The 12,376-nt window shown below is 42.3% G+C and overlaps 1 long non-coding RNA gene across 1 annotated transcript in view; it reads left to right on the forward strand.

Annotated features, from left to right (window-relative positions):
- LOC125486403 overlaps positions 1-10,938 on the forward strand; it is a 42,050-nt gene extending 31,112 nt beyond the window's left edge. The window contains exon 3 of the long non-coding RNA XR_007265079.1: positions 10,865-10,938. This is a non-coding gene — a long non-coding RNA (uncharacterized LOC125486403). The remainder of the gene's footprint in view (positions 1-10,864) is intronic.
- Positions 10,939-12,376: the final 1,438 nt, after the last annotated feature.

Genomic DNA, 12,376 nt, shown 5'->3' on the forward strand with positions numbered 1-12,376 from the left:
GATGAGTGCAGCTCCAACAACACTGAAGAAGTTTGACACCATCCAGGTCAAAGCAGACCACTTATCTGGCACCCTCTCCATCACCTTAAACATCACTGATGCAGAGTGGCAGCATCTATAAGATGCATCACAGCAATTTGTCAAGCTGCCTTCTCCAGCACTTTCATCCCAAAGGAGAAGAGCAGCTGATACATGGGAACACCACTGTTTGGTGAGTTCCCCTCCAAGCCTCTCCCCATCCTTATTTGGAGCAATATGACCCGTTCCTTTACTGTCTTCATGTCAAAATCCTGGGGCACTTCCAAACAGCATGGTGTGTCCCTATACCCATAAGACTGCAGTTGTTCAAGAAAGCAGGTTACCACCACCTTCTCTAGGGTAATTAGAGGCGGAAATAAATATTTGCCTTGCCAGTGATACCCACATCCCATGACAGAATGCATTTAAAAAAAAGAGGAAGTTCCACTCAGTCTGAAACAGAGCAAGAACTAAAACTAAAATGTTTGCTATTGGACCTTGAGCTTGGCTACTTTCTGAATAGCTGGCATCCATCATTAGAATCTTCTTGAATTCTCATTTTCTTCTGTACGAGAGTTATCAATTAGGTCAGCAGAACTTGATAATTGTCCCTTTCATGTCCTGACAGGCACCAGAACTTCATTCCCAGTTGACATTTTGCATTGATCACCAGTGACATTTGTCAGAACTCATAGCAACTCTGCTGCTCAAGGTCATTCCCCTATAGAAGAACAGTCGCTTACTTTGTCAAACTCTTGAAGAACCTCTTGACAGCACCATAAACACTGAGAATGCAGGTAGCAGTGGCTTGGAATGCATAATGAATTCGATATCAAATATTTGTATAGCAGCAGATTATTCAAAGACTGTGGGTGCAGGTGTCCTCTCTCTGGAGGTGGCAAGAAGGGGAAATAATTGGGCAAGTTGACCCTGGTGTGATACCTCACCAATTAAGTGCTGGGTAAGAAGCCTCTTAGACCTTCTTGGTCAGCCACCAATTAAAACACTTAAGGGGATAAATTAATGGCCACTTAAGGGTCTCAACTCCCTGATTACTTGCCTTTGCAATGGAGAAACATTTGACTGGTTTCCTGACTGGGGAATCAGGGTAACCTATCAGTCAGGTTTGGGAGGTGGCTTCAACTCCAAACCCCCTGATGCCTCTCTACCTGCAGCCTCCAACCTGTGAAAGAAATATATAAAAATTACTTACCTACCCAAGCAGTAGGCTTTGACCAGTGGACCTTCAGACGCAGAAGCTGATCGGGCAACTTGGGACACCAGCAGTGGGGTCTGCGATAGCTGAAAAACTCACTAATGCTCTGCCTGACGTTTCGGGCCTAGGGTCTAGGCCCGAAACGTCAGCCTCTCTGCTCCTATGATGCTGCTTGGCCTGCTGTGTTCATCCAGCCCTGCACCTTGTTGTCTCGGATTCTCCAGCATCTGCAGTTCCTACTATCTCTGCAGTATACTATCCTTCATTTTGGCAAAATGTTAAACTGACTAATGGCTTTTCTAATAAGCAACACATTAAAAGAAAAATCATCCATTGGTGTGATTTTTCTAAAATACATGAACTGTACTTCCCACCAATAAAAGGGTGTAATTGTCAGGTTGGTTTATGGGTACCACTATTAATAGGAAACAATTCTTCCTTGGAGTCCATCAACCCACATGAATAGTATGAAGAATTGTCAATTATGAATTTCTGGGCTTCTTAAAGTCAGTAACATCTAAAATCCAGCAATGTAATCCCAATAACAAATTAAGCCTCCCTTAATCAACAGTGATTTGCATTTTTATATAGCTGTCAAATGTTCCAAAGATGCAGAATCAAAAAGTGCTGAGACAAAACAGCAGCATTAGAAGATGTGGGTTAAATCTAGGTCAAACACTTTTTTTTTTAGAGGCTATTAAAGAGGGATTGGATTTTGGGAAAGAATTATGGAACCTGGGGCTGAGGAGGTGGAAAATATGGTGACCAATGGTATGTGAAATGTAGAAGTCTGACTCGAGAATTCTGGATTATGGCACGTTGTCATGGCTGCAGGATATTACAAAAATGTGAAGGAGCAAATCATAGATGATTAAAGCACAAAATTGTACCTTTTTAAAATTTGAGGCACGTAGCATGAGGCAGCTAATGAATATGGAAATGATTTGTAAGTAAGAATTGATCCAGATATGAATATTATAGGGCTGAATGTTACTGTATTTTGCCAAAGAGTAATTTTATTCAGTTTCATGAAGGGTTTTTCTCTGCGGAGCCTGCAAGTTTTTTCATTGGATCTTCCCACACTGACATCATTAACTATTTACCTTCAACCTTATTTGTGCCGTCTTGTCAAAGGCTATCACAATTCTCCTGCTGACCACTGCTGGGATGTCCCAGGATGTACTGGCATTCTCATTGAAACCATCTTTAAAAGGCCACTGTGTGCCTAGTGAATCATTCAGTTCATTTACAGCTGCCCTGCATGGATCATGACATTTGCTCTGGGTGTGCAGATAAGGTGAAGTTGATGCCCCACTTTGCAGACAGGTTCCTGGAGGTCCTGGTGGGTGGAGTGATGCTGTGGATGGATGTCCTCTTTGCACAGATTCAGAAGCCGAGGTCTTAACACCAGACTCGAGAGCCTGGCTTGAGGTTGGGTGTGGTCTCAGCCATAAGAAGGATCACTTAGCTGTGTAGGAAGAAAGTTAATGACCATCGCCACTCTGCCAGGATAGCAGCCACTATATTTTTTTCTGCTACCACATACCCACTAAATCTCTGCCACCACACACAGATTTCATCAAAGCTTATGCTCTACCACTCTTTCTCAATTGGAGCCACTTGTTCTCACCCCACCCAAATCCCCCCACACCACAAACCTGCATGGCCTCTGTGCTGTCTACTAAATTACTCGGGACATCTCATCACCTTTCCCCCACTTGCACCAACACTAAAGCTACTAACAACTGCTTTCATCTTGCTCAATTGCTCCCTGAAAGAATGAATGCTAAGAAACTAAATGTCCATCAATGAGATACAGCCTAGTCCAAACTGAGAGCTGATTGTCTGTTCCTGTGCATATAGTAGAATGCTGCTGCAAGGACAGTCTTAGCTGCTCAGAGATAGTAGGAACTGCTGATGCTGGAGTCTGAGATAACAAGGTGTGGAGCTGGAGGAACACAGCAGGCCAGGCAGCATCAGAGGAGCAGGAAAGCTGACGTTTTGGGTCTGGAGGGGAAGGGGGCTCTGAAATAAATAGGGGAGGCATAGTTAGAAGGTGAATAGTGGAGTAGATAGGTGGAGAGTAGACGGACAGGGTCAAGGAGGCAGCGATGAAGCTAGTAGAGGTGAGTGGTAGGTAGGAAGTGGAGGAGGGGGTTGGTCAGTGAGGTGGGAGGAGCGGATAGGTGGGAGAGAAGATGGACAAGTCAAGGAGGCGGGGATGAGAGGGGGTGCTGGTCTTGGGATGAGGTTGGGGGTGGGGAGATTTTGAAGTTCGTAAAGTCTACATTGAGACCGTTGGGTTTTAGGGTTCCAAGGCAGAATGAGGTGCTGTTCCTCCAGTTTTCAGGTGGCATTGTTGTGACACTGGAGGAGGCCCAGGATGGACATGTCGTCCAGGGAGTGGGAGGGGGTGTTGAAGTGGTTCGCGACTGGGAGGTGTCGTCGTTTGTCGCGAACCAAGCGTAGGTGTTCCACAAAGCGATCTCCGAGCCTTCACTTGGTCTCCCTGATGTAGAGGAGGCCACATCGGGAACAGCGGATACAATATACCACATTAGCAGATGTGCAGGTGAACATCTGTTTAATGTGGAAGGTTTTCTTGGGGCCTGGGATGGAGGTGAGGGAGTAGGTGTAGGGGCAGGTGTAGCACTTCCTGCGTTTGCAGGGCAAAATGCCGGGGGTGGTGGGGCTAGTGGGGAGTGTGGAGCGGACGAAGGAGTCACGGAGAGAGCGGTGCCTCCGAAAGGCATAATATCCTTCGTAGTGGGGTCAGATTGCAGGTGGCGGAGAGTGATGGGTTGGATTCAGAGGTTAATGGGGTGATATGTGAGGACAAGGGGAATTCTGTCTCTTTGTTTTTATTGCGGGGAGGGGGTGTGAGGGCTGAGGTGCGGGAAATGCAAGAGATGTGGTCAAGGGCGTTTTCGACCACTGAAGGGGAAATTGCGGTCCTTGAAAACGAGGACACCTGGAATGTCCGGGAGTGAAACGCCTCATCTTGGGAGCAGATGCGGCGGAGCTGGTGGCATTGGGAATAGGAAATGGCATTCTTCCAGGAAGGTGGGTGAAAGGAGGTGTATTCTAGGTAGCTGTGGGAGTCGGTAGGCTTGAAATGGATATCGGTTTCCAGGTGGTTACCAGAGATGGACACAGTGAGGTCCAGGAAGGAGAGAGAGGTATCAGAGATGGTCCAGGTGAACTTAAGGTTGGGGTGGAAAGTGTTAGTAAAGTTGATGAACTGTTCAAGCCCCTTGTGGGAGCACGAGGCGTCGCTGATACAGTCATCAATGTAATGGAGGAAGAGGTGGGGGATAGGGCCAGTGTAGCTGCGGAAGATGGGCTGTTCCACGTATCCTACGAAGAAGCAGGCATAGCTTGGGGCCATGCAGGTTCCCATGGCCACCCCCTTTGTCTGTAAGAAGTGGGAGGAATTGAAGAAGTTGTTAAGGGTAAGGATGAGTTCAGTCAAGCAGATGAGAATGTCGGTGGAGGGGGACTGGTTGGGCCTGTGGGAGAGGAAGAAGCGGAGGGCATTTAGGCCATCTGTTTGGGGAATGCAAGTGTACAGGGATTGGACATCCATAGTGAAGATGAGGTGTTGGGGACCAGGGAATCGGAAGTCTTCGAGGAGATAGAGGGCGTGGGTGGTGTCTCGGACGTAGGTGGGGAGTCCCTGGACCAAGGGGGAGAAGATTGAGTCGAGATAAATGGAGATAAGCTCAGTGGAGCAGGAGCAGGCAGAGACAATGGGTCGACCAGGGCAATCGGGGTTATGGATTTTGGGAAAGAGATAGAAGCGGGTGGTGTGGCGTTGGGGAACGATGAGGTTGGAGGCTGTGGGTGGGAGGTCACCTGAGGTGATAACGTTATGGATGGTCTGGGAGATGATGTTTTGGTGGTCAGGGGTGGGGTTATGATCAAGGGGCCGGTAGGAGGAGGTGTCAGAGAGTTGGCGCCTGGCCTCGGTGATGTAAAGGTCAGTGCGCCATACCACAACTGCGCCTCCCTTTGTCTGCGGGTTTGATAGTGAGGTTAGGGTTGGAGCAGAGGGCTGCACGTTCTGTGGGGGAGGAGGTTGGAGAGGTTGAGGCGATCGATGTCACGACGGCAGTTAGAGATGAAGAGGTTGAGGGTAGGAGGCCTTAGCTGCTGGCTTGTTCCAAAGTGCAACACTGAATTTCAGTGCTGTCCACATCAGCAATATTGTCCATTTCAACTCCCACTTAAGAAGGTGAGACAAACTGCTTTGTTATTTAAGGCAGTCATCCTGAAAAGGTTACGTTGATGTCAATTGGCCCCACAAATCCTATCGATGACACACAATTGCAGTCAAAGTCCTACTAATCTGTTCTATCTCCCTAAAGTAATTTTATACCTGACCAAATTTAGTTGTACGTATTGATATCTTTTAGGCTGGGGCTGCAGAATCAGCAAGGCCTCAGAATTGATTTAACCTGAAAACAAGAACATTTAAGGAAACTTTGTGGAAGAGTCTATCAGAAGATGAAAACTCAGGAAGAAAAAAAGATTTGGAAGGACCATGACTCTGTAATTAGGCATGATTTTGATGGGAAGATTCTAAAGGCTGCAGCCAGAGAACTTTATTTAGAAATACGGAAGAAAATGCTTGGTATTTTAGACAATGAAAGGTGGGAAAACAGCCCGTTTTTTAACCGGGGCAGATGCAAGAAAACTCTCTCTCGACTTCAGGGAAACCCTAGAAGTGGCGGTAGTCACCATTTAATTGTTAGTGAAGGTGGAAAATCCCAGTGAGCAGAGATACAATATTATAAAGAACCTTTTAAAAAAGGTTGAAATAGCATTTCAGGATAATTCAATATAGTATTACAGAAATACAAAGTTTTTTTTAACAAAAAAACTGGCAAATAAATTCTGCAACAATGTTCTGGTACAGAAATCAAATAAACTTTACAATAATTCAATCTAAAATAGCATTAAATAATAAACATGCTTAAGGACTAGCAGATTACAAACAATCCTGCAATGATACAGATTTTAAACAAGTTGACAATAATAAGATTCTTCACGTTGAGAATAAATGGAAAAAGACCATATTGAATACTAGCAGATTGAAAGTCAGAGATGGACTTTGCAGAATACAAAATTTTGACAGTGTGGAGATGACTGTTCTTAACTTTCAGCATTGTCTCAATCAGCTGCGAAGTGCAGAGGTAGCACACAGTTTAAAAAGTTACAGAGAAAGAGGAGTTTACACATGCAAAGACCTTAATATGGCATAGCAATCTCCTTTTTTTAAGAAAAGATAACCAACTGGATTTGGAAGGGAAATTGGCGAACTCAGTGAACCAAGATTTTACAGAACTTGTGTTAATGGACATTCTGTTAAATTTAACGTCGATACAAATGCTAAGGTCACTATACTCTCAGACCAGTTTATGGTGGCTGGAGGGAAAACAGAGCCACAGCCTACAGAGATGAGACTACATGGCATAGGTGGAATGACTTTGAAGAACACTGCTATGAGTTTCTCTGCAACCAAGGAATGTCAGAGTTGAAAAAGTTTTGTGATTCACAATCAACACATGTTTGAGCCAACATATAGATTTGGACCTTAGCTTTCTGAACTCAAAAGGAGTCACACTAGTTCCAAGAGAATAGCTAGTCCAGAAGCATACAGTTGTTGAAACATTAGCCCAACATTAATCTGCGGGTGGCCAGCTGGTCAAGGGGCAACCAGTAGAAGATTTAATTTGCATTCCAAGAATCATGGAAGGACCCCAAAAAAAAAATTTTTCCTTTACGGAATCACATGTCAATCTCAAAAATGTTTCGAAGGGCTGAGAAGCCGGCCAGCTGAGGGAACGTCAATCAAAGTCAATAAGAACAAGGTAAAGAAGAAGATATGTTAGCCTTCATAGTGAGTGGATTCGAGTAAAGGAACAGGAATATTCTACTGCAATTACACAGGGCCTAGGAGAGACCTTGAATATCATGTGTAGTTTTGGCCTTTTTTTTCTGAGAGAGAATATTCTTGCTATAGAGTGAGAGAAGCGAAGTTTTACTAGACTGATCCTTGGGAAGGCAGGACTGACACGTGAGGAGAGTTTGAATTGGTTAGGTTTATATTTGTTGGAGCTCAGAAGCACGAGGGGAGATTTCATAGAAACCTTTAAAATTCCAACTGGACGAGACCAGGTAGATGCAGGAAGTATGTTCCTGATGGTGGGGGAGGGGGAGTCCAGAACCAAGGCCCCAGTCCAACGATATGGGGTAAACTGTAGGTGAGAATTTTTTTTTTCACTCAAAGTAGTGACCCTGTGGAATTCAGTGCTACAGAAGGCAGTCAAGGCTAAAATTATTGTGATTTCAAGAAGGGTTTGGATGTAGCATTTGAGTTTAAAGAGATCAAAAGACATGGGATAAAAGCAGAAACAACCTATTTAGTTGATGATCAGCCCCAAAAACACAGTGAGCTGACCAAGTGCACGTACTTTGAGCACTGACAGCAAATCGATACAAAATAGTCAATGCCAATGACAGAGTTGGTGCTGAGTGAACAGCAACCCTTATCACGATGAACATCAGAGTAGGCTGAGACTAACTAGGGAGTCTATGATTTGGAATTATTACTGGCTGCACCAGTGTTTTCAGGAATAGCCAGCCATCTGCACAATATCATGTGGTGACCTGATTGTTGAAGTCTCTTCAGCTATAGAAATTAGATCTTAATAATGCTATCAGCCAACTTATTGATGATATTATCAGTATTACCTATCTTGATCATTCCTTCCAGGATTAGAAAAATTCACCTTTATGGGTTGTAAGCAGTTATTTCACACAGAAACACACCCTGTAAAATTTATGAAGTGAATAAAATTATTATTAAAAATCTTTTTTTTTCATCTCTGCAACCTTGCTTCAAATCCAGCCCATACAGATGAGATGAAGGTTTCTTTTTTCTATCTGATGACAGTTGAGTGTACTAAGTGAAATATCATTTGGCTCGTCTCTGTTCCTGCTCAACACCAGCTCACTAAACAAAAATATCATCATATTTGGAAGAGTCAGTGATATTTAACATGTTCAGTCAGGAAAAGTCACTAGGATAGAACATGTGGAGATTTAAAATAAGTGCAGTAGAAAGTGTTCATCATAAGACAAAGTAATGGTCTATTATTATGTTCTATCTAGCCCACACGGTAGACTCAAGGGCTACCATAAGTACCTAAAAACTGAAAGAATTACAAGTATTGGAAATCAGAAGCAAAAACAGAAACTGCTGGAAAAGCTCAGCAGGTCTGGATCTGAAACATTAACTTTGATTTCTCTCCACAGGTGCTGCCAGACATGTTGAGTTTTCCATACCATAAGTACATGATGTCTACTGTGACCTTTTGTATTTTTCTTCTACAAAACCACTGTAGAATATTCTGTATAGAAAGAGAATGAAAACTAGTTTGGAAAATGTAATAGCAGAGTCACAACAACCTGAGGGATGCATGTGCCCCATCCCAAGTAAATTTTGTCATCTGTTATTTTTCTTAACAGATGGAGTTTAACCCTGAAAAATGTGAGGTGATTCATTTTGGAAGGACAAATTTGAAAGCAGAATACAGGGTTAATGGAAAGATTCTTGGCAGTGTGGAGGAGCAGAGGAATCTCGGGGTTCATGTCCACAGTTCCCTGAAAGCTGCCACCCAGATGGATAGAGTTGTTAAGAAGGCGTATGGTGCGTTAGCTTTCATTAATAGAGGAATTGAGTTCAAGAGCCATGAAGTTATGCTCCACCTATACAAAACCCTGGTTCGGCCACATCTGGAATATTGTGTCCAGTTCTGGTCGCCTCATTACAGGAAAGATGTGGAAGCGTTGGAAAAGGTGCAGAGGAGATTTACCAGGACATTGCCTGGAATGGAGGGAAGGTCTTACAAGGAAAGGTTGAGAGAGCTAGGGCTTTTCTCTTTAGAGCGACGAAGGATGAAAGGTGACTTAATAGAGGTGTACAAAATGATCAGAGGTATAGATAGAGTGGATAGCCAGAGATTTTTTCCTAGGGTGGAGGTAGCTATTATGAGGGGGCATAGTTTTAAAGTGAGTGGACGTAGATATAGGGGAGACGTCAGAGGTAGGTTCTTTACTCAGAGTGGTAGGGGCGTGGAACACATTGCCGGAGAGGGTAGTGGAGTCAGCCTCATTAGGGGCATTTAAGTAGCTATTAGATAGGCATATGGATGATAGTATAAGGTATGGCTGGCGGTTAGATAGACCTTAGGTTTAGGGTAAAAGTTCAGCACAACATCGTGGGCTGAAGGGCCTGTACTGTGCTGTACTGTCCTATGTTCTATGTTAACCCTACTTCACTTTTTTGAATTTCACTTCATTTTCATCATTTCTAACTATAAATTCACAGAGGTACAGATTCTGTGGAATATGAAATGAGGCCACTATCAAAATTCCCTCTCAGGCAGATGTAGGCTTGCATAGGACTTTGGATTTGAAAATTCAAAATCCTACAACATCTATCGGTGAAAGAATGGGCTCTGTGTGTTTTCATCATTTGCAGGGCACGTAGGAACTCATGAGCTGGAATAGGTCATTCAGCCCCTTAAGCTTGTTGACTATTCTAGATCATGATTGATCATCCATTTTCTGGGCTAATCTTATGTCCTTTAATGTTGTTAGTGTTCAAAAATCTGGCAATCCTTTTCTTGACTATACTTTGATCACCTATTGTGTGTTGCGGTAGAGAATTCCAAAGATCGATCTACCCTCTGAGTGAAGAGAATCCTCTTAATTTCAATCTTAAATGGTGTGCCTCTTACTCAGACTCTGTCCCCTGCATTTTGATTCTGCCCTCTGCCAGCTAAGGGAAACATTCCTTATGGTTCTACCCTGTCTAGAACATCAATGAATTTTGTAAGTTGTAGCAAGACCACATCATTCTTGTCAACTTTAGAGAATACAAGCCAAGTGTTGACTTCACAGGACATTCCCACCATCCCAGGAATTAGTTTGGTAAATCTCCACTGCAATCCTTTTGGAAAATAGATCCTTCATTAGTTATAAGGATCAAAGCTGCATATAATACTCCAGGCATAATGTCACCAAGCTTCTATATAATTGAACCAAGACATCACTACTCTTTACTCATTTCATATTGCGATAAAGTCTGACATATCGTTTGCCTTTTGTTTCCTTGCTATACCTACATGTTAGCTTTCAGTAATTTATGAACAAGGACACCTAGGTGCCTTTGGATGTCAACATTTTCCAATCTCTCTCAATTTAAGATTCACTCTACTCATTCTTCCTACAAAAGCAGATAACCTCAGACCGATCCATATATGTCTATATGTTCCATCAGCTATGTTCTTGTCCACTCACTCAACCAATTTAAAAAGTAAGGAGCTGTCCTTTCATCTGAAGTTTTAAAAAACAAGCTTGAGCTTGAAGAAAGCCAGTTTGTTTTCCCTCCTCTGTTGCTATGGTTTTTAACCAATAAGTCAGAGACATTTATAAGCGTGAACAACTTACTCTTTTTTTTTGCTGAATTCAAAAGTGCTTCTGATCCTCGGGTTTTTTTTTTGGCAACTTTGTAAGCCTCTTCCTTTTGATCTAATACGGTTTTTCAACTTCTTTTCCAAGGTGCCATTAGACAGACGGGTGTTGGCATGGATTTTGGCTTCAGCGGCTAAGGAACTGGGATTCAAACCTGTTTTGGTGCAGTACTCTCCACTAGGGATCTGAGATCTGAATAGAACAAACGAAATGTATCTGCTAGGTTTGCAAAGTACAAACCAGATAGTATCAGTTAAGAAGATTTAATTCAAAATCCCATTTTTCTTTCTGTAAGTAATTTGATAATGAAAGAGCGTGAGAAATAAGAAAAAAGTTATGAAGCAATAATAGTCTTTTTAAACTCTTTAAACATCCTGATAATTTAAAACCTAAAAGAATGGGAGTCTACACTTGTAAAAGTTAACTTAAGTTCTGACCAAGTTTTGAACAATTCAAACTCTTTCTGGTGAGCTAGATCAGTATGTAATAATGTGAGTACTGCAACTTGGCCCCCATTTATATGTTTCATCGACATTTTTTTTGTTATTTATTGGTGTAGCACATCTTGAGGAATAGAGTAACTTGGATGGCAATTTTCTGATTTCCATGTTTTACTGGACATGTGCAGTTACCAAAGATTGCAATCTGATTTTTCACTTTAATAATGTTGTGTGCTATTACCTTCAATCGTCAATTTTAAGCAAAACCTGGGCAATATATCAGAGTTGTCCAGTTGTACTGTGTTAGTCATTGTTCAAGATTGTAGAATAGATATTATGTTTGGTCCCCTCCCTGCAAAAGAAAAACTACACTGGACACAAAGCCAGCTGGTACTGGGAGAGTTAAATTCATTAGAAATTCCAAATCTCAAGTGGTTTTGTATAACCTTGGTATTGCATTTTGCATGATATCCTTATCGTTTTCCACTACAGTTTATCTAATACTGGCTGGATTTATTCCTTCTAGTTACTGCATAATTAATAAAGTGTGCCTGCAACAGGTGTGGTCTCACTACTGTATGTTCATTATTTATCTCAAGTTCTACAAGATGTCCCTGACTTAACAAACCCCTGTTTATGATTGTATGTGCCATAGCCTTGCTTCATACTTGCACTAGATGAGTATAACCTTGTGCATCTCATTCTGTTGATGCACTGAAAATTTTGCATGGAGTTCTTCTCACAAAGTGATAGTTGTTTGCACCTGCCTCAAAGTAGAAGAGATGGGAGCAACTTGCATGACATGTCCTCCAAAATGAGTCAGAAAATATGAAAATGATATATGCATGTTATCTATGAGCTCAATGAGTACTGATTTTAAAATGGAACTATTAATGGAAAAAGAAGCAATAACCAAATGTGAGAGAGCCATCTTGGTAACATTCAACTGTTCAAATTCTGTTGTTTCCACAATTTGATGTTTTCATAAAATTTGGGTGTACTGGAATGTTTTCTTTCATTGTTGCATAAAATAAAATAAATGTGTAACTTGTGTTTTCAGAAAAGTCTACAAGCACAGATTTGCTGCACTTATTAGTAAAAGAGTCAAACGATAAAAGAGTAAAGCACTGGAGCTTCAACATCTCATTTCAAATTCGTT

This window comes from Rhincodon typus, chromosome 28 (assembly GCF_021869965.1).
Source record: "Rhincodon typus isolate 14 chromosome 28, sRhiTyp1.1, whole genome shotgun sequence".
Taxonomy (NCBI): Eukaryota; Metazoa; Chordata; class Chondrichthyes; order Orectolobiformes; family Rhincodontidae; genus Rhincodon; species Rhincodon typus.